General features: G+C 35.7%; 1 protein-coding gene across 22 annotated transcripts in view; it reads left to right on the top strand.

Annotated features, from left to right (window-relative positions):
- ZBTB20 (zinc finger and BTB domain containing 20) overlaps positions 1 to 19,429 on the top strand; it is a 777,345-nt gene that overhangs the window by 217,429 nt on the left and 540,487 nt on the right. The window lies entirely within an intron of this gene.

The following is a 19,429-nucleotide window of genomic DNA, read 5'->3' as shown; positions in this document are numbered from 1 at the left end:
ACTATATCTCCCTAAAATTAAACAAACTTGTTGTTTGTGAAAGCCAAAGTTAGTTTGGCCACAGAGGGATTAGATTTATTGCTACTCTCAGCTGTCCTTGTCGATTCCATTGCCTGCTCAGGTGCCAGGGATTGGTAGAGGAGCTACAGGAATTCTTGAACTATCATTTCTCCTTTGGCAAATAATTTTTTCCAGGAGAAATATCACCCCTTTCCTCTTCTATCGTGTATCCAGGCTGTAAATGAAAATGGAAGGTTGAACTGAATATCTTTAGATTTAAAATTTTTTTAACTATTAGTTTCATAGGAGGCCAAGATTAAGCACAGAACTTTTTAGGAATATGTAGTTACCTTTCCATATGTGAGCATAGGAAATCTGTTCATCTTTACTTTCATTCTGAAGTAGAAATTTCTCCAAATGCTTCATTCAAAATTAAATTGTTTATCTCTATCTAGACAAGGATGTGTGGTGGTAAATTATTGAAATTGATGAGATTTGATTGAATTTTCCTGAGTTAAATGTGTGTAATCAACATTGCCCTCATGGCACTGTTATTTTCCCATTGCTTGCTGCTGTAACAGATGACAGCATTACCATGACCCAGGCTGATACTATATGAAAAAATGCACAAGGAAGTAGACCATTTACTGTGGGCATTTGAAAAATGGAGGCAAATAACAGTTTCAGAAATCATTAAGTTTTTAGATGAGAGGGCTTAATTTTTTTCACTAGAGAAACTAAAAAAACATCTCGCAATATAATTTTTGATAGGCTTTACCTTCATTCCAATTTATAAACCAAACTGTGATGTGATTAATAACACAACATTGTTATCAGTTTTACCATTGAATCATGGTTCTGTTCTTATCACAGTCACGGAAACCAGGAATGGAGGAAAGAACTACTTTCTCAGAGAAAACACAGTGCAAAATTTCCACTGTGTAACTTGAGTGAGCATGTTATTGTCATCCAAACCATGACTGAGATGTTTTGTTTTTATTTATTTTTTTATTTTTGAGAGACTTTGCTTTTAAAAACAATGATCCAAATGACAAGAATATTAAATCACAATGGAAGATCATTATCATACCGAAGCTTCAAATACCACAAATTAAAAAGATACAGAACACTTCCTATAACTTGTGAGAATGCACTGTAATGTTATAGAATATCACAAACTTTTAAAGAGCACATATGGCAATATATACCTGAAATTATAAACTATTTTGACATTTTGTTCTACTCAAATTGTGTATTTGAGAGCATAGATCAAGGATAAATTCAACTAAACACCTGGGGCAAGGTTAGTAGTTGGCAGTAAAGTATATAAGAAATACATTTCTGATCAGTCTTGTTTGGCGTGTTTCAACACCTTGAGACCTGTTGAGACCCAGAAGCACTACTTGTATAGTGAGTATATTTAGTCTATTCAGCTTGTCAAAATTTTCAGCATTATACATTGTTCTCTGTCATCATAAAGACATGACGACAGTCTGTCTACAAAGTACCAATACATTTGTTAATTGTAGTAGCTATAGATGCTCAAAGTAGAGACTGAAATCTCAAACATATTTTTCCACTATTCTGTACTCGATTCTTAAGACATAAAGTATAACCTGTAGAATTATAAGATAATTTACATACTATCTTTCTACTGTAATTCAGTTATTTTACAGAGGAAGAAAGGGAAACAATGAATAGGTGGAGCCAAGTACAGAGAGGGATCCAGTGATGCAGTACTCTACTTTCTTATAGAGTACTTTTCACCATTTATCACTACACTGAACAATTGTTTGTGCTGTTTTTATCTTAAAAATGCATGCACATGGTAAAAAATTTTTGAAAATAAAATGGTACTCAAGGATATAAAATGAAAAGTATTTCTTCACCAACTTATAGTGCTATTACCAGAGATAAACTGTTCCAAGTATATTTGTGTACAGAAATTTACCAATATACCTCCATTTTAAAAACCAAGAGGGAAAAACAAATAAATAAAAATGAAGAGCGAATCATACCCTTCAAGTTTTCTTTGTGTTTTGTTTTGTTTTCTGAATACCAATCTCAGAGATTTTATGGTGTTTTTACTATAGTGTATTATGCTATATCATCTTTTAATAGCTGCATAATATTTCCATTTTATAGATAAAACAAAATGTATTTAACCACTGCCTAATTTATGGACATTTGGTTATTTCCAATTTCTTTTCTATTCAAAAAATGTTGCAATAAACAACCTTCTAAGTATATTTTGTATTCATTTTAGTATACATAATTTCCTAGAATATTTGTATAATTAAAATGTTTATAGCTATTAAAAATTTTCCCTCATAAACATTATTCTAATATATACTTCTAACAACAGTGTCTGAGAATTCCTGCTTTCCCACAGCCTGACCAAAACTGAGTTTTAACATTTTTTTCTAATCTGAAAAGTGAAAATGATATTCTATCATTATTTTGATTTGCATTTTTAAATTATGAGTTAGATTAAAAAACATTTAAAAATTTTCCTAGCCATTTATATTTCTTTTTCTGTGAATTGGCTATTAAATATTTTTTCACTTTTTCTATAGAGGTTCTTTTTAATCTTCTATTGATTTGTATAACCTCTTTGTATAGTAACAGAAAAGAACACTTTCTGTAAGAGATGTTTGAAATATTTTTTAGTTTTTAATTTGCTTTTTGACTTTACACTTTTTATGTGACTGTGTTTATCAGTCATTTCCTTTGAGGTATAGAAAACTCATCAAAAAGTTATCCATGTATTTTTCTAGTATATTGGTGATTTAGTTTCTTTTAAAATCTCCATCTTTAATTCAACAAAAAAAATTTTTATATACCATATATTTAAAAAATATTTGTTAACATTATTTTGGGGCATGAAAATAAACTTTTTATTTCATCATTTGAAATAAAAGAATCACTTTTTTGTTCCATTAACTTTTTAGGAAGCACAAAGCACTAAGTCCAAAAAAAAAAACAAGTGTTAGAATAAGAACTGAAATGTCAAAATTGGCATATTTTTCTTTTATTTATCAATCATAAACAATTTTATTGTTTATGACATAGGACAATCCCAAGAAACTTTTTTACTTATGAGAATAAATTATTGTATTTTGATAATCTAAGCAATGATTAAATCAGTGAAAGCATCATAGAATAAATCAAACCCCTAGCGAGATACTTTTAACAGCAATTCCAGTTCGTATGGTAATGTTAATTTTACTTACTTAAGAGAAGCACTTACTTATCAGTAAGACCTTATAACTGTACAAATAAAATCAAAATGTGAATGTTGTAATTTAAGCAGGATGAAATAGCCAGGTGATAAATAGACATATTTGTACCTTGAAAAGTTCACTTTAAGTCATCCTCATTACAGAAGGGCAGTTACTTTGTTTGGTTTTCTAAGTTCAGGAAGCAGCTTGGAGACTACACCGGCTCTCATGGCTGATATTTTTGTTAAGTTTGTAAATAAGTAAAGGATCCATTCAGCTAGGAAAGTGGAATATTTAGCAATAAAAGAAAATTATCCCATTTACCATTTATTATATTCATGACTGAACTGACAAGGAGAGGTGAGGACAGGAGAAATGTGAAATCTAAGTGAGGGAGAGGAATTAGGAAATGTCATTTAACTTTTTCCCACCCTTCATTTTTAACAGAGTATCCATTTTTCAATGATTACTTTTATTATATTATTATTAATAACTAATATTAATAATTATAATATTACTTTTATAATTTCCAAAACTATTTGGAAAACACAAAAAAATCAGAGAAAAGACAATAAAATCACCCTTGATATTACTATTCCCACTTAGAAAAAGATCATTATTAACATCCTGATGTGTGTATGTATGTGTACATGCAAAAACATAGGATTATACTCTGCATGATTGTGGATTCTGATTTTTCAACTAGCAAAATATTGTGAACACTTGTTTGTGTTAATAATAATATTTTCTGTGGCACGATTTTTTATTGATTATATAGTATTCCACACAATGGATGTGTTATAATAAGTTAGCCAGTCTCTTATTCTTGGACATACAAGTTGCTTCCAGTTTTTCTCTATTAGAAATAACATATGATGAGTGTCATTGTGTACACATTTTTATGAACATCCCTGATTATGTCCTTAGGATAAATTACTATAAGCAGAATAGTTGAGTCACAGATATATGCAACTTTCAAGTTTTTGATGCCTTTACCTATAATACACTTACATGTTGCTGTGGCTTCGTCAGCAGTCTCTGCAAGTGCCTGCTGTATCTCCATCAGTTCTTGATCTGTAACTTTATATGGCCTAAAGGAAAGCTATCAGTGGTCTGAAAAGGATGAGTACAAAGAGGTAGGAAGAGGTCAAGCAGAGTTGAGTGACGTTTTTGTCTAGGAGACGTTGCAGCTGCCACAGGCTACAGAGAGCAGGTCCAAAATGAACATGCATTTTCAGGAACAGCTCAGACTCTGTTAACCTGGCACAGTTGAAATGTCCTTATTTGCTTTGAGGCAGTGGCCTGCCCTTCAGGCACACCCCCATATATTCAGTGATTGAGACCACTTACTCATACTAATCATTGCACACAGAAAATACATAAAAGATTTGTATTCATCATTCAATATATTTTGCTCCTCAAGTGTCATGAAACATTCAGGGTATATTAACTGGCAAATGCACACCTGGAGTATGTTACTTAGCTTTAGAAACTGCTAATTTAAAAAAATCAAATATTTAATTTTGAGGAAAAAAATCAGTTTTGGATTTTGAGCATATATATCATCTTTCATTTTGGCCCAATTAACCCAGCAGGTGTGTGCAAATTAGGTCACTACTTTGTCACCGTGGTAACATGCTTTGGGGAGGTGGATCTTAACCACCTCCAGCACAGGTGATGTTGGCTGAGTAAGTATTAAGAGATGCTTTACAAACAAGGCAGAATTGGATCTGTTAAAGTGTAGAAAATAGGTCTGGTGCCGGGTACCAACAGATAATATTCTATGACATGAAAAATAAGCACAACCTCAAATTTATATCCACAAGAGAGATCTAACGAGCCTTAGAAACAGAACTTTCATGTAAAACTTACTGACCATCCCTCACGAGGTGATTGCTTCAGTCTGTCATCGAGGAAGGGGTATGGGGGTCAGGGTCAGTTTCGCTGGAATTTAAGGATGTTTTTACAGCTAAGCCATGGTTTTCAGAGGATCATCAACACTTTCCTTTCTTCTCATTATAGGGATTAGAATATAGTCAGTACCCAACATCACCTGTTCACCTGTGCTAAAAGGACAGTGTCTAATCATTTCTCTTAAGTGCTATTTTGGATCATTATTCAGAATTGCTTATGGGTTAGGAAGTTGGCAGACTTGGTCTATGCCAGCACTCCAGCATTAATACAAGTCTCTAACTCAGGCTTCTTCTCACCAGGTGGAAAATCAGACATGCTTCAAGATCGCTGGTAGAGATTGTGCAATCTGTTTGGCTGCTGAAGGTTCCAAACCATGTGGGCATTCTGCAGCCCCACAGAGTGGTAGAATTTCTTCACTTATCACTGACAAGTTCACACCTCTTTTGGTCATTAAAATTATAAATCTGCATTATCAGATGCAGAAAATGGCCAAACTAATGATATTAAATATGTTTCTAAGAAAATGCATCTTCCATGACCACTTCCAGCACCCACTTATAGATTATATTTCCATTGAGCCTGTGGAGGCAATTCATATGTGGCTTTATGTTTTTTAGTTTGTCCTAGTACCTTGCCTTAAATGGGTATCATTTGTTATAATTTTGAAGCATTTTTATATACCATATTTCATTTTTTGTGGTATTTTACACATGGCATTTCAGAAATTAGAATCCCTCTAGTGTTTATTTTCGTTGGTTGTGACCACAGCTTTATTACTTATTTTATGTGTTTTCAATAGTTAATATTTACAAAACACTGAACAAACTCTTCAAGATTGCTTTCTATAATCTCCTTCTCCATGCGTCAAAGATGAGAGGTACATTGAAGAGTCATAGTGACTTACCCTGTGTCACAGAGTATAGGAGTTCACTCTCAAATGAGGATCAAGAACCCCTGGTTTCCAGTTCTTTTTCTTTTTTTTCTCTTCTTCTCTTTTTTAAATTTCCCAGTAGTCTTCTGCATTTGGAGATTTACAGAGGGGTGGTGTTGCAAAGTGGAGAGACAGTAGATTCAACTCTTTATTTCTCCTTCAGCATATATGTCCAGGTCCTCCTTTCACATCTACTCCCCAGTGGATGCTGGAAACCATTTCTTTTGAAGAGTTGGTTCATAGCATAAAGACCAGAAGTCTCAGTAAAATCTCTTCTTACTAAGGGTAAGGGTATACATTTTTCACTGGAGAGCAGGATGTCATATCTACCCTGTCTGTTAGTGGAACAAGGTGGGTGGCAGTACAAATTAGCATCGGAACAGAGCTTTATCACAGCAGAATCCCAGGTTGTTTTAGGAATAAGACTCAAAACAAAAATATGTGAAGGGATTGAATCCATCAAATCTAATAAAGGAAATTGTAGTAGATTCAGGGAACTTGGACCCCTGAATTGTAGTAACTACGCTGGGGAGGAAATGGACAGTTAAACAAAGTAGTGCTGTATCTTTCATTGTTTGATGAAATAATTTTTGCCCCTTTTAACTGCTATGTTAAAAAAAAAAGTCTGGTATATCTGAAACAAAGAGCTTACACAGTCACTGAGCTGGTTGGTTTTTATACCTTCCTTTACTGAGTATTGTCCTTCAGTACAATACAGAGCCATTTCTTTGTTCTCACAAGCTAGCAGTTAAATTGTATGTAAATGTATGCAAATTAGATGCTGTCTAATAAAGAGAGTCATTAGATGGAAGAAATATTTAGTTTAGAAAAAAAAGCAGGTGTATTGTGTAAAAGAAAATGTAAGGCTACAAAAAAGCCCAAACTTTTGTGGACAGTTATAGAAAAAAATTATTAAAATAGATTTTTAAAAGACTTACGTCTTCCTGACCTTTCCTTTGTGCTTATATATATGTGTGTGTTTTTTAAATATTTACATATAAAACTAGGAGATTGGCTTCTTTCCCAGAATTACTGGAAGCACCTTCACCAGGAACATTTGGACTTGAATAATCTCCACAGCAGCATTTTCTTTCTTGAATTAAATGAATTGTAAAATGGATGATTGGCTCAGGAACACTGACTGCTTATGTGGGTTCCTTTCCTTTCGATGGAGAGGCTTATGGCTCCATGGTGGGTAGCTTGCAACTGATGATCTTGGCTTCTTTAAGGTTCCCCTTCCATGCTGCTCCACTCCGGCCTTACAGAGGCTACTGTAGGCTCCTTAAGAGATATGTGGACTATAAACTTCTTTAGAGGAACCAACAGTTCCTTTTGAGCTTGATCAGTGCTGTATTGAATGTTTAACACAATGCTTAGGACTTACTAAGCACTCACATTTATTTTTGAATGATTAAGTGAATAATTGAGTAAATAAATAAAGAAAAAGTAATGTGACATACATTAAACATTTTAATAGTCAGTAAAGTGGTTGTGGATATGTCAAATACCTTTGCAGTCCCCAGCAAACAGTGAAGCAATTGCTGATTTGCATATAGCAGTTACATGGTAAGTGCACAGTGAAAAACATACTTTACTGTCCAGTTTCCTCAAGTCCACCATAACAAGTGTGTAAGTGCTCACCAAGTACATCGCTCATTGTGGCAGCTATTAGGGGGACAAAGATGAACAGGGATGGTGGTTTCTTTCTGGGAGCTCCTCGTCTTCCAGAGGAGTAAGACACACACCAACTTAAAACACAGCAAACCGTACACAGTAAAGTTACAGAAAAAATTATCTGGGAGCACCAGAAAAAAGAGAGAAATTTAGACTGAAGAGCATCTGAGGTAGGTTCCTGGAGAAAAGTGGGACTGAAGAAAGCTTTGAAGGTCATCAGGAGTAGATGGTTGGCTATGGTGGGTGGAAAAAAGCAGAGTTGCAGAATTCTCCTCATTGCAGTCCCCAGGTAATAGAAACGTACTAGATTTTCTTCCATTCTCTTATGAATTTCCAGCAACAGCTTGATTTTTAACCTCTGTGGAAACACAAATGAGGGCTATGATGGATACAACAATGACTAAAGTTAAATTATAACTCCAAGTCAAAATTTTAATCACATTCAGCTATTGAATAGGAAATAAGGTAAAGTATGCAAAAGAATTTTATAACTTTTTCATTTCAAGGCATCAAAAATATAAAATTTATAATGTCTAAGGTTGTCCACTGTAGGAAATAAAATTTAGGGGATAAGAGGTTTGGAGACCTAGAATGGGGTATCTCATATATGTAGTACCTTATGGTTTACAAAGTACCTTCCTAAATTACTGTTTTATTCTGTCATCACAACAACCCTTGAGGCTTCAAAACTGACCTGATTTATTTCCATTTCACAGGTCAGGGAACTGAAGTTGTGAGAAGTTAAGTGACTTAGCCAAGGTTGCACAGTAAATGTCAGAGCCAGGTTTTCCTGAAAGGCTGTCCAGTTCTTTTCATATACCCCATTATCACCCGGAAACAATGCAGAGGATAATTCTAGAGCCATATAAGAAGTATACATCTTGATTCTTATTTGATTCCAAAGATTTTTATTGATATGGGGAAAATAATGCAGGACTGAAACTGAGGAAGGCACACATGGGCAAGAACGATTATTTTGATAACTGATATGGATATGAAAATCATGATGGGTCTATGGATTGAAAGCATTTTAATTTACTTTCTTGACTTTTGAGTTAAAGAATTCAATGTGAAAGTACAAAATAAGCCACACCAAACTCATCTTGGAGGTAACCAAAGGGCTGTGGGACTAACAGCTTTTGATATTACTTAGTGCTTATTATTGTTATTATTATTATTTCTTTTTAATTATGCAAAGTGCTAATCAGTTTGATTATGCACAGTGCTAATCAGGTTAATTATGCAAAGTGCTAATCAGTTCTTCTTGAATCACACGAGGAGAGCAGAGGTGCTAGCGGTGAATGACGTTGGTTGATGGGGGTAGTCACGGCAGTCATTCCTTATTAAGATAGGAGTAGACAAGATAGCAAGGGGGATTTATCCATAAAAATAAGGAGGAAAGGAAAGAGAACTATGAGCACACGGAAGATTGTGGTTTTGGCAGGATGGTGCTTACGGATAGAAAGCTGTTTTTCCCCCTGTTGCATAGTTTGGTTGGATAGTCTCTGCTATATTTTGAAGGCACTCATTTGAAGCCAAAAAGACTGCAGAGGGAAAGAAACAGAGTATTGTATAGCTAGACAAGTTGTCAAAACAACTTATTGTAGTTGGCAAGCACCAATTCCTGGGAGGACAGTAGAGGAAGTAGAATCTAATAGACCTATACATGAAAGAGGACATCAATAAAGAGAATTGAAAAATTAAAGGAGTGCCACTCTGATAAAATAAACAGGGCCATCTCAGCCCTGCACTGTTATTGGGATGGCCGTCTGTGTAGCAGGTTTCCTGAGGTGAACTGAGGGCTTCGTGGTGCTGGCAGTGGTCTCCACTGAGAGTGGTGATGACGAATATGACAATGAGAGTTTTATGTAATAGCTCCTCGTTGGATCAGCTTTGTTACTGCTGAAATCAAAGTGAATTTTAATATTAACTTGCAGGTCTGTGCTTATTAAGCTGGGTGACTTCCTGTGAAGATGAGTTTATAGCAATATGTTCATATGTTTTTATAGAACAATGACCATGGAGCTCCCCTAGGAAAGCCCTTTTGATTCACTCCTCCTGTTCTATTCTGTGGTTTGATAAGCTATCAGTGAAATGCTGCGATACCTACTTGTTTGAATGTATTCAAAGAGCAGAAAGCATTTCAGGATTACTAAGTGAATATTCATTTTTTATAAGAAATACATTCAGTCCATGTGACTTTTCCTTGATTCCGGAATTTGAGCAGGAGATTTATAAGTACTTTATAAAAAGGAGGGTCTGCTTCCCCCTTTCCAACCTGGGGTTTACTTACTTTTCCTTTTCAGGCCTCTGCCTAAGTACAGCTCATCTTTACAAATGCCTGTAGTGAGCTTGATTTCTGGAAATGTCCAAATAATGCTAAGACTCCTGCAGAGGCAGTCATTGATGGTGTCTTCAAAACAGGGCACATTAATGAGTCATTTGTCCAGACAGCACTGGTATTTGGAGTAAAGACAGGCCTTCAGTTTTCATTTTTGTTTTAACCAGGACCAATTTCATTTAAAATATGAAGAGAATGACATAAATCTTTGGTTTCCAAGGAGAGTCTGGAAAGGAATAGATTGTTAGAGGACAGCGCCCACAAATTGAGAAAGCCTGTTGGGGGCCCTTTGAGAATTTGGCTGGAAAATTCTGTTACAAGCAGTCCTTCTGCTCAGCTTCATGGGAACATGGTTTTAGAAATGAAACATTGCTTTTGTGTTCCCCACCCCCCAAAACTAAGATAAAGATGAAATGTTCATATTACCACTTTATAAAAATCTTTTGAGTTATTTCTTGATAAGTTAGAAAAACTTTTTCTGATGATTCTACCCAAAGGACACCATGCAAATTCCATTCATTGATGGTATACTAAACTCTTGATTTCTGATGAAGTCATTTGAAAGCAAAGATCTTGCTACATAAGGCATTTAAGATGTTGCTGGAAAATTTCAAGGAGAAAATGATGTGAACCAAATGGCAGACAAAAATTAATTTAGTAATATCCAACTAATATGTCCAAACTCCTGATTAATTACACACTTGCACCCATATCACACACACTCTCCCACACAGACCCACTCATCCCCTCATGAAACTAATATTATTTGGGTACCTCCTTTTGTAAAATGTGTACCACGTGCTAGTAACGGTACCGTTTACTGTCCTAGATAATGGAGATACAATTATTCAAAAAGAAATAAGTGCCTAGCATTATGGAGCTCACCCACACAAGAAAAGATGGTATTTTTCTCATGATCTTCAGCTTTAGGAACAAAGAGTTTGTACTTTATTCCTTCTCAAAACTTTTCTCCTTAGTAATCTATATGATTCAATTAGTTGGCATTAGTATCTTCAATATTTGCAAAATAAGAGGTTGCACAAGATGGTTTCCAAGGTATCTTCATAATCAAATATGTGATATTAGAGTTGATTAGCTGATTATACTATAAAATGAATTTATTCTTTATTACCATGTGAAGAGCCTTGGGATCATATGCAGTCTCTCTTAGACTTTTAACTTTGAGAAAATAAGGTAATTTTTGGCTAATTTTTGTGGACTCAGCCTCCTTGGATTTAGGCCAAAACTGAATAGATGAAGCGTGGACTTTGGAAACCACTCTTCCTAAGTTTGAATCCTGGCTCTTTCAGTTACTAGCTGAGCAAGTCATAACTGCTTTGAGCCTCTGTTTCCTCATAGTTCCTACCTCGCAGGCTGGTTATGAGTATTCGTTGAAATAAACTGTATAAATCACTGAACTCAATGCCCAGTGGCACACTGGAGCATAGCTTTGCTCCATAGTCAGTCCCTTTTTCATTTCTGGCAACTGTAGCCTTTCTGGCTCTTGCTACCAAAAATATCTTGAACTAATTCAACTTCCTTTCCCCAAGCTGCTTTTTCTTGCATTAAGCCTGTACTTCAATTAACTTGGTATTTTTTCTTTTCTCCCATTACATCTTTATAGTTGATTTCTCCTTGCTGTCCTTCTTATGTATGTTGACTACTTCCCTGCTTTTTGTGAGTCAATTTTGGGGTACCTGTATTTACCATATGTAATATAGCCTTGATTACAACAGCAACAACAGATATATGCAACTATAACCAGTCAGTTATATAGAAATATGCTGTCTACATCAGAGCTGGACTGTAGATGTTTATGATTTTGACTTCTTGACTATACTGGAAACTTCTTGAGGGCAAGGGTAGTGTCTTTAATTCTTGTATTCCCAATATTTATCATGTGCTCTATCAAGAAGAATCCCACAACCTAACGGCAAGAATTTTAAAGCAGTAACACATACGATCTACTAGTGGAGGAAGTGTTATGGAAGTGGAGATGTTGAAAGCTTCATGGAGCAGATAGTGGGAAAGCTTCCAAGAGCGAATGATGTCTGAGTTTGCCTACTTTATAAAAAGTTCTTAGTTTCTTTTTCCTGGTAGAAAGAGGGAAGAATAAATAAGTTTTATGCAGACATAAGGGCTTAACGTGTACAGCAGTTGATTGGTGGCAAGAAGACAGGGGATCAGGTGACAGAAAGGAAGACCAGAAAGTTAAGTTGGGAGAATATTCTGAAAGACCTATGAGTTGTTCAGTGTTTTGTGTGAATAATCTTAGCTTTCAGCATATGTGTATTTGTGGTTAAGAGAACACTGTGTTGCAAGAATATAGACATTAGCTTTTTGTGTGTGAAAAAAGAAATGGTAAGACTTAGCCACCAATGAATGCAGGAAAAAAACAATGAGGGATCAGGTCATAAAGAAGGTCTGAATCCAAGTCCAAGCTCGATTCCATACGTACTTTATGACCTTAAATAATTCACTTCATCTTTCTGAATCATATATCCTTTCACATCACTTTCTACCTCTCATTTAAATGTGTATGAGTTTTAAGTCACTTCTATAAGTCACTAATTACAATAAATTATAATTAAAGAGAGCTCTTATTTTGAATGCTTTGGATCTCAGAGATTGGTCTTGTTGAACAAGAAAGGTGAATTTTGTACTAGTAGCACAGTTAGGTTAAGCCAGAGGTAGATATTTGGGAAGAAAAGGAAGATGAATAAGAATAATATTGTTCTGACCAGAGGAAGGTGAAAAGTCCTCTAAAAATAAAAGTAGACTTATGGCTATCAGAAGACTGTAAGAAGGCAGAGATACTGAAAGATGTGTTTAATAGATTTTTGCACTGGGGGAATGGAAATAGACCCATAGACTGGAAGAAAAAAAGAAACCAGGGAGTATCCTAACTTCTGTACCCTGTATGTTGAAAGTTAACTCCTATGACTGATAACTAACCAAAATATGAGACAGGAGAAGAGATATGCAGAGGAGATAATAAGAGGGCACTGACACGTGGTTTGCAAAGCTTCGAGGCCTGCATGTTTTCATGTAAGGGCTCATACACCGTGACTTTCTTCTACCACAGAGGAGGACTCCTCTCAGTTCCCCTCCCTCCCTTCCTTCTGAGAATTCTGTTTATGCTGCTGAAGTGTCAGGTCTTTGGTAACATAGAACCAGGGGAATGGAAAACAACTGGGAAAATGACCTTGGCTGGAAGAGGGGGCAGATAACTTATCCTAAAGTGGCAGGATTTTACTAGAGTAAGAGGAAAAGAACAGAGATGGGAAGAACAGTGAACAGGCATGGGGACTGCTTGTGAAGGATAGACAGGAAGGAAAGAGGTCTGGGAGGGGAGGTAACAGTGAGTGGGGAGAGATCCTGAGGCACAGCTGGTGACCGTGTTCAGTGTGCCCAAGACAGAGAGGAAAGATTCTTCTCTACCTCTTTTTGGTGCTTTTTTTGAGAAACTAAACAAAATGGATTGTTTTGTTATGTTTTTTAGTATGTTTCTAGCCTTGGCAGCTATTTTTTTGCATCAAAATTGGGTAAAACCTGGGCCACAATTTTGTTCTCACATTCCCACCTCCATTACCAGCACAACACAGTGAAAAGTGAGGCTCAGAATTATCCCAGTGTTCAGGAATCTATAGACTTCTGTGATTTATGCTGTGTTTATCAGTTGTTCTTCATGTAAAGTTTAATCCCAGAAAAATATAGGAGTAAAGATGAGGGCCATCCAGTATGTGATTCATATCAGAGGGTAGTTCCCTTGAGACGACCTAATTTCTAGTACATTTCACCTACATGTTGATCTTAATTCATGTTTTTTACTTGTTAGGGGTCAGGTCTACAAAAAAATTTCATATTTACCACAGCAAATCTGTGCTTAGGTTTAGAGGAAAACACTCTACATCTCAGACACTACTATGTTTTGGAATAATCCTTGGAAGATTAGAGAGGCAATTAATCAAGATTTCTATAAGAAATGTAGTAAGTAAACATTATCCAGTAAAGCACTATTAGTCATCATTGTTATCTAGGAATTAGATATGGTTCAACCAGGGCAAGTGTTGTGTCATGAAGTCATTTTCTGTACGATTGACTACTGACATATTCGGACATGCTTCAGTTGATGTGTCTGGGAACTTGGTGCCACCCCAGGGCTGCGATTTCCAGGACTGTGTGAAGACTTCCTGACATAAATAACATTTTTATGAGGTGAATTCTATACATTATCTAATGTCCATTTTGGAAACTTTCTTTTGTTTTTACTTTTGGCATGAAAAAGGAGCACAATTTAAAAAATCCACATTTATTTTATTGCTTTTAAAAAAGGGATTCCCACTGGATTATGTAACATTAAACATATGGCTACACAAGGATTAGAAAAGCTGTGGCCATCAGGAATAAATATTGGTAATAACCCTGATGGAATTTAACACATGTAGTTTAATGTGAGAAAAGTAGAAAGATTTTCACAGAACTTAGATAAGGGAATAGGCTTGGTTGTTAACAAAAATATAAATGAAGGCATTTGTTACTAAAATGGTAGCCTTTGAAATTGGCTTCCTGCTTTCACATAAGAGGAAACACTTTAAGTCACATGGCTTTCTTTTTCCTCTGATGAGAATGAAAAATAACAAAACCAATCTATACACATTTTATTATGAAAAAAATACTTGGAAGAATTCTATTGGCATAAGCTAATACAAAATGCAGTTTGTTTATTAAAAAGTGTTTTGCATGTCCTCTTCTATTGACCATGTGCAACTGGTATAAACAAAGATCCTGTGTATGGTAGAGGGCTTATATTTGCATTCCTTTGCATATTTAGGCATTCTTTAGCAGGACTTATTTTTCTGTTTATTGACAGTACTCTTCAGACCTTGCTACAATTATGTGTACATCACCAGTGGCAACATTTGAGTGTGCAGTAGGGATAGGTTCTTTAGTCAAAGTAGCCAGAAAAATAGAAATATTCATTGTATTGGTTTTGGTGCTTTGGGTGAAATAGATCTGCTCCATGAGCTTCCCATTGCACAGAACAAAATGCTATGTTCAGAAGACATGAAGGCAGCTGAAGAGTCAAGAAAAGCTGTATTGGTTTTGTTTGGGGAGTGCTTGGCTTTTCATCTGCCTGGGGAAGGAACAGGCCTTATTGCCAGTTGCCAAGTGCTCTAATGCTGAGAAATATGTCAGCTGTGGTTACTCTGGGGATTTGGGTGACAATAAGCACTTTTCCTTGAGAAAATCAGCATAGATGCCACACATTGGAATTGGACAAATTGCTTTTATTTTCTATTTTCTTTAAAAATTAAATTTGCTTTTCCTTCTTTTCCCAGCTGTTGCAGCTTCCTTGGGTTTTTAGCTCAGATGGTGGGAGAAACACATGTTCTTTTAAGAGAAAAACCCACTTATTTTCTTTGGATGTGAACTCCTTGAAGTCACATTACTGGCTAACCCTAACTAAAGAATGATATTTAGAAGGACATGTTCAGGGAGGGATGTTTGTGAGTAATGGCCACAGTGGATAGGAGTAATTAAATCAGTATTTCAAGGATGTAAGTGTAAATCACATGCATTAGGAAACTTGAATTTGCCATTTCTAGGATGCTTTTAGCTGAAAAACTTGGGGGCCTAACCTGCTCTATAAAGAAGTCTTTTTATTTCCCATAGTTTATAGCTGGGAACAAAGTTCATATGTAGGAGTTGGATTGGTTGGATTAGTGCACTGTAAGTCAGGCATTAAACAAACCTGACCTTTTCTGTCAATTCTTTCACTTTCCCTGTAACCTTTTACCTCTCTAAGGAGAAGTTCACATCTGTATTCCCACTGAGCTTGCCATCACGGTGAAGAACCAAAATTCCCTTCCAGGTTACTTAGGGAAAGATGCAAGTCGCTTTTATTCTTAATGTCCAGATTAAAGTTTCTCTACCGTCTCTTATTTTACACAAATAAGCTAATCATCTGACCTGCTGCAGACTGTGTTTTAAAATCTCCCCACTCCATTCTTAAGAGTCCAGGACCCACAGACTATTTATCCTTCTCCTCTGGACCTATCTTTGCTCTTGTTATTGAAGGAGGCTTTGTCATATTATAATTCCTTTTATGTGGGCCTTCCTTGGGAAAGCAATTTAAGAAACATTTATTGACTATTTCTGTATGTCAGACACTAGGCACTTTACATGCCATATTGGTCAGGCTTCTGCAGAGAAACAGAACCAATAGGAGATATATATAGAGAGAGGCAACTTTATACATATATAGTTATTTTAGGGCATTAGTTCACATGATTATGAAGACTGATAAGTTCCAACCTCTGCAGTTGGCAAGCTAGAGACCCAGGAAACCAATGGTGTGGTTTTAGTCCAAAGGCCAGTAGATTCAATACTCAGGAAGGACCAGTGTTTTTTAGTTGGAATGTGAAGGAAGGAAAACACTAATGTCCCAGCTCAAAGACAGTCAGTCAGGGGGATTTCCCTATTACTCCAAGGAGGATCTGCCTTTTTGTTCTGTTCATCCTTCAACTGATTGGATGTGGCCCACCCACATTAGGGAGGGCAATCTGCTTTATTCAGTCTACCAATTCAGATGTTAATCCCCTCCAGAAACACTCTCATAGATACACATAGAATTATGTTAGCCTAAATATGTGGGTATTCTGGGGCCCAGTGAGACTGACACATAAAAGTAAACATCACACACATGGTTTACCTAATTTAATCCTTACCAAAATACAGCCCCAAACTCCATGAGGTAAATACTATTGGTTATCACCAAATTTAATGATTAAATGTATGGTTTCTGTATTGAGATTGCCCATCAGTTAAATTCTGTCTCCACCACTTGGTGTATGACAAAATGCAAGTTACTTAACCTCAGTTTCTTCATCTCTAAGTTGGGGATAATAGTATTATATACCTTGTTGAGTTACTGTGGAGAATTAATGAAATAATACATATAAAACACTTAGATTTGAAGACTGAACATAGCTTAGTACTCGGCAAAGTCTAGCTACTTTTTATATGCACAAAGAAATAAAGGTTCAGAGAGGTTAAGACTGTTGCCCAAAGTCATGCAGCTAGTAAGTGGTGACATTGGGATTTGAACGTATGCTCTCTGACCCCAAAATGAGGCATTTAATCATTTCTCTATGCTCATCTCTACTTTACAGGGAAGCAGTGTAATGTAGATAGTTAAGGCTCTAGCTAGCATTAGACTACATGAGTTCAAATCCTGGTTCTTTCACTTACCAAAAGACTTTAGGCAAGTTACATAACTTCTCTATGTCTTAGTTTCCTCACCTCTAAGATAGGCATAAAATAGTACACTTCCCAGAGTATCAAAGAATCAAAAGATTTCTAGGGATATTGTCTTCATCTATAAATTTTAAGTGATAGAATTTTAGGTACAGGAAAACTGTAGAGGAGAGATTTCTTCAGTTGCCCTCGAATTATCCCAGCTCTTTCTAAGATGGGTAAAATTTATGAAATCTAGAAAAGTATTGAAAGCACATTAACATATTACAGATAGAATTGTTTTGAAACAAATTTCTTAGAAAACTTTCTTTGAAAGAGAGAGAAAATAAAAATAATGTTTTTCATTTAGAATAATTGTATATATATATATCCTTAAAATGAAGTTGAAACCAATGGATAGGAGGTGAAAGGAGGCTAAAGAGGAATCCATTGTGGGATGAAAATCCCAGGACCTCTTTTTGGGACTCTCTTGCCTATTTAATAGAAGCCATGAAAGGCCCACTACCTGGAACCAAATATTTCTCTCTCCAGTATATAAGACAAGAAGACTCAGAATTTCAGAATGTTATATCTGACTTCTCGTCTGTCAACCAAAAGCAGCTGAAAGACAAGAGCCCTGGAGAACTGTTTTCCTACATATGTATTTGTTTTTAGACAAATGTGTTTGTTTGAAGGTCTAAACACCATGGAAATGGGCACCATGGAAATGCATAGTTGGGGAGTAGAAGCCCTAGAAGTATTGACTCAATCCTTGATCCTTCTGTGTGACGGATTAAATGCCACATGCTTCAGTTTGCTGTGTGTGTGGGGTCCTTCAGCACAATTTATAATAAAGAGCAATCCAGTATGAAGGACATAAGAAACTTACTTTTTTTTCCAAGAGATTAATGAGAGGTTGGTTGTCATCTGGATGTTGCTTATGGAAAGAGAACTCCAGAGAAAATGATTGTGTGTCTTATTTTCTCCCTCACTCCAAAATGTTTATTTACACATGAAATCAGGTTAAAATTAATATTAAAGGCAGCCTTGAAAGGGAAACATAAAACACATGTGCAGGTTGACGGGAATGCGGAAACGAAAGCGAGAAATGTGGGGCACCCTCTCTGAGGGGGGAGAAGCTGGAAGCCAACTGCATATCACCCTCAACACTTTTGTATTCTCTTTAATTTGTTTTTAAATTTAACTCCTGAAGCCAAAGCTGGAACCCTTCCTTAGCCCTTCCTTAACAAGTTTCTCCCTGAGTTACCTACCACCCACGTGCCTTCTACAATTTGGAATCTTCTGAAAGTAGGCAATAGTTGTGGATATCGTTATATGAAAACTAAGTGATGATGAAAATTTTATGGTAAACATCCGATGGAAATGTCTTCTCTGCTATGAGGCAGTGGTTACTTTATCATACCCTTTTTATTTTCACAGAATTATAAGGATTATTTATTTATTTATTTTTGGCAATTGAAATAAACTGCATCACTGAAAGAAAAAAAAATACTTCAGAAATAGGAGACCAGGAAGGAAAATGTAATTGTGTCTGGAAACCTTTTTGCCTCAGCTAAATAAATAAGAAATGATAAGAAATACAACAGTAAGAGATGAGAAAAACTGAGGTTCAAGCAGACAGCTTTATTTAATTCCATTTAATTTTATTGGGTTGAATTTGATAGAGACAATGTCAATGGACATGTACAGGAAGATTGGTAGTGGAATGCGTCGGGCCGTTGTATCATTGACATAAATGTGTATAAACAGAAAGGGAATGTTGATTAATTCTAAATAGAAGAGTGATTTTTAGATATCATATTTTGGTTTTATAAATGCATGGAGCAGCAGGTTGAAGCAGATCTGTTACCTGTATTTAGTTCTTGATTTTCAATATACTGATAATCAAATATATCAATATATTTTTTTCTTTTCTTCCTTTGCCAGCAAAGGTTTAGAATGTTTTCCCAGCATTGCTGAATTCCCAGCTAAAATATATTGTTTGGCTTTATTTTTAGAGGAAGAATTAACCTTAAGTAGGCTGCTAGCAATGGTTAAACATCAAACTTAGGTTTCTTACAGAACTCAGTTTCCATAGCATACCTGAAG

Source organism: Callorhinus ursinus, unplaced genomic scaffold (genome assembly GCF_003265705.2).
Source record: "Callorhinus ursinus isolate GAN/ISIS: 27379988/994484 unplaced genomic scaffold, GSC_fseal_2.0 scaffold1, whole genome shotgun sequence".
Classification (NCBI taxonomy): domain Eukaryota; kingdom Metazoa; phylum Chordata; class Mammalia; order Carnivora; family Otariidae; genus Callorhinus; species Callorhinus ursinus.
The sequence above is the reverse complement of the archived record's forward strand: the minus strand, read 5'-3'. Positions and strand labels throughout refer to the sequence as shown.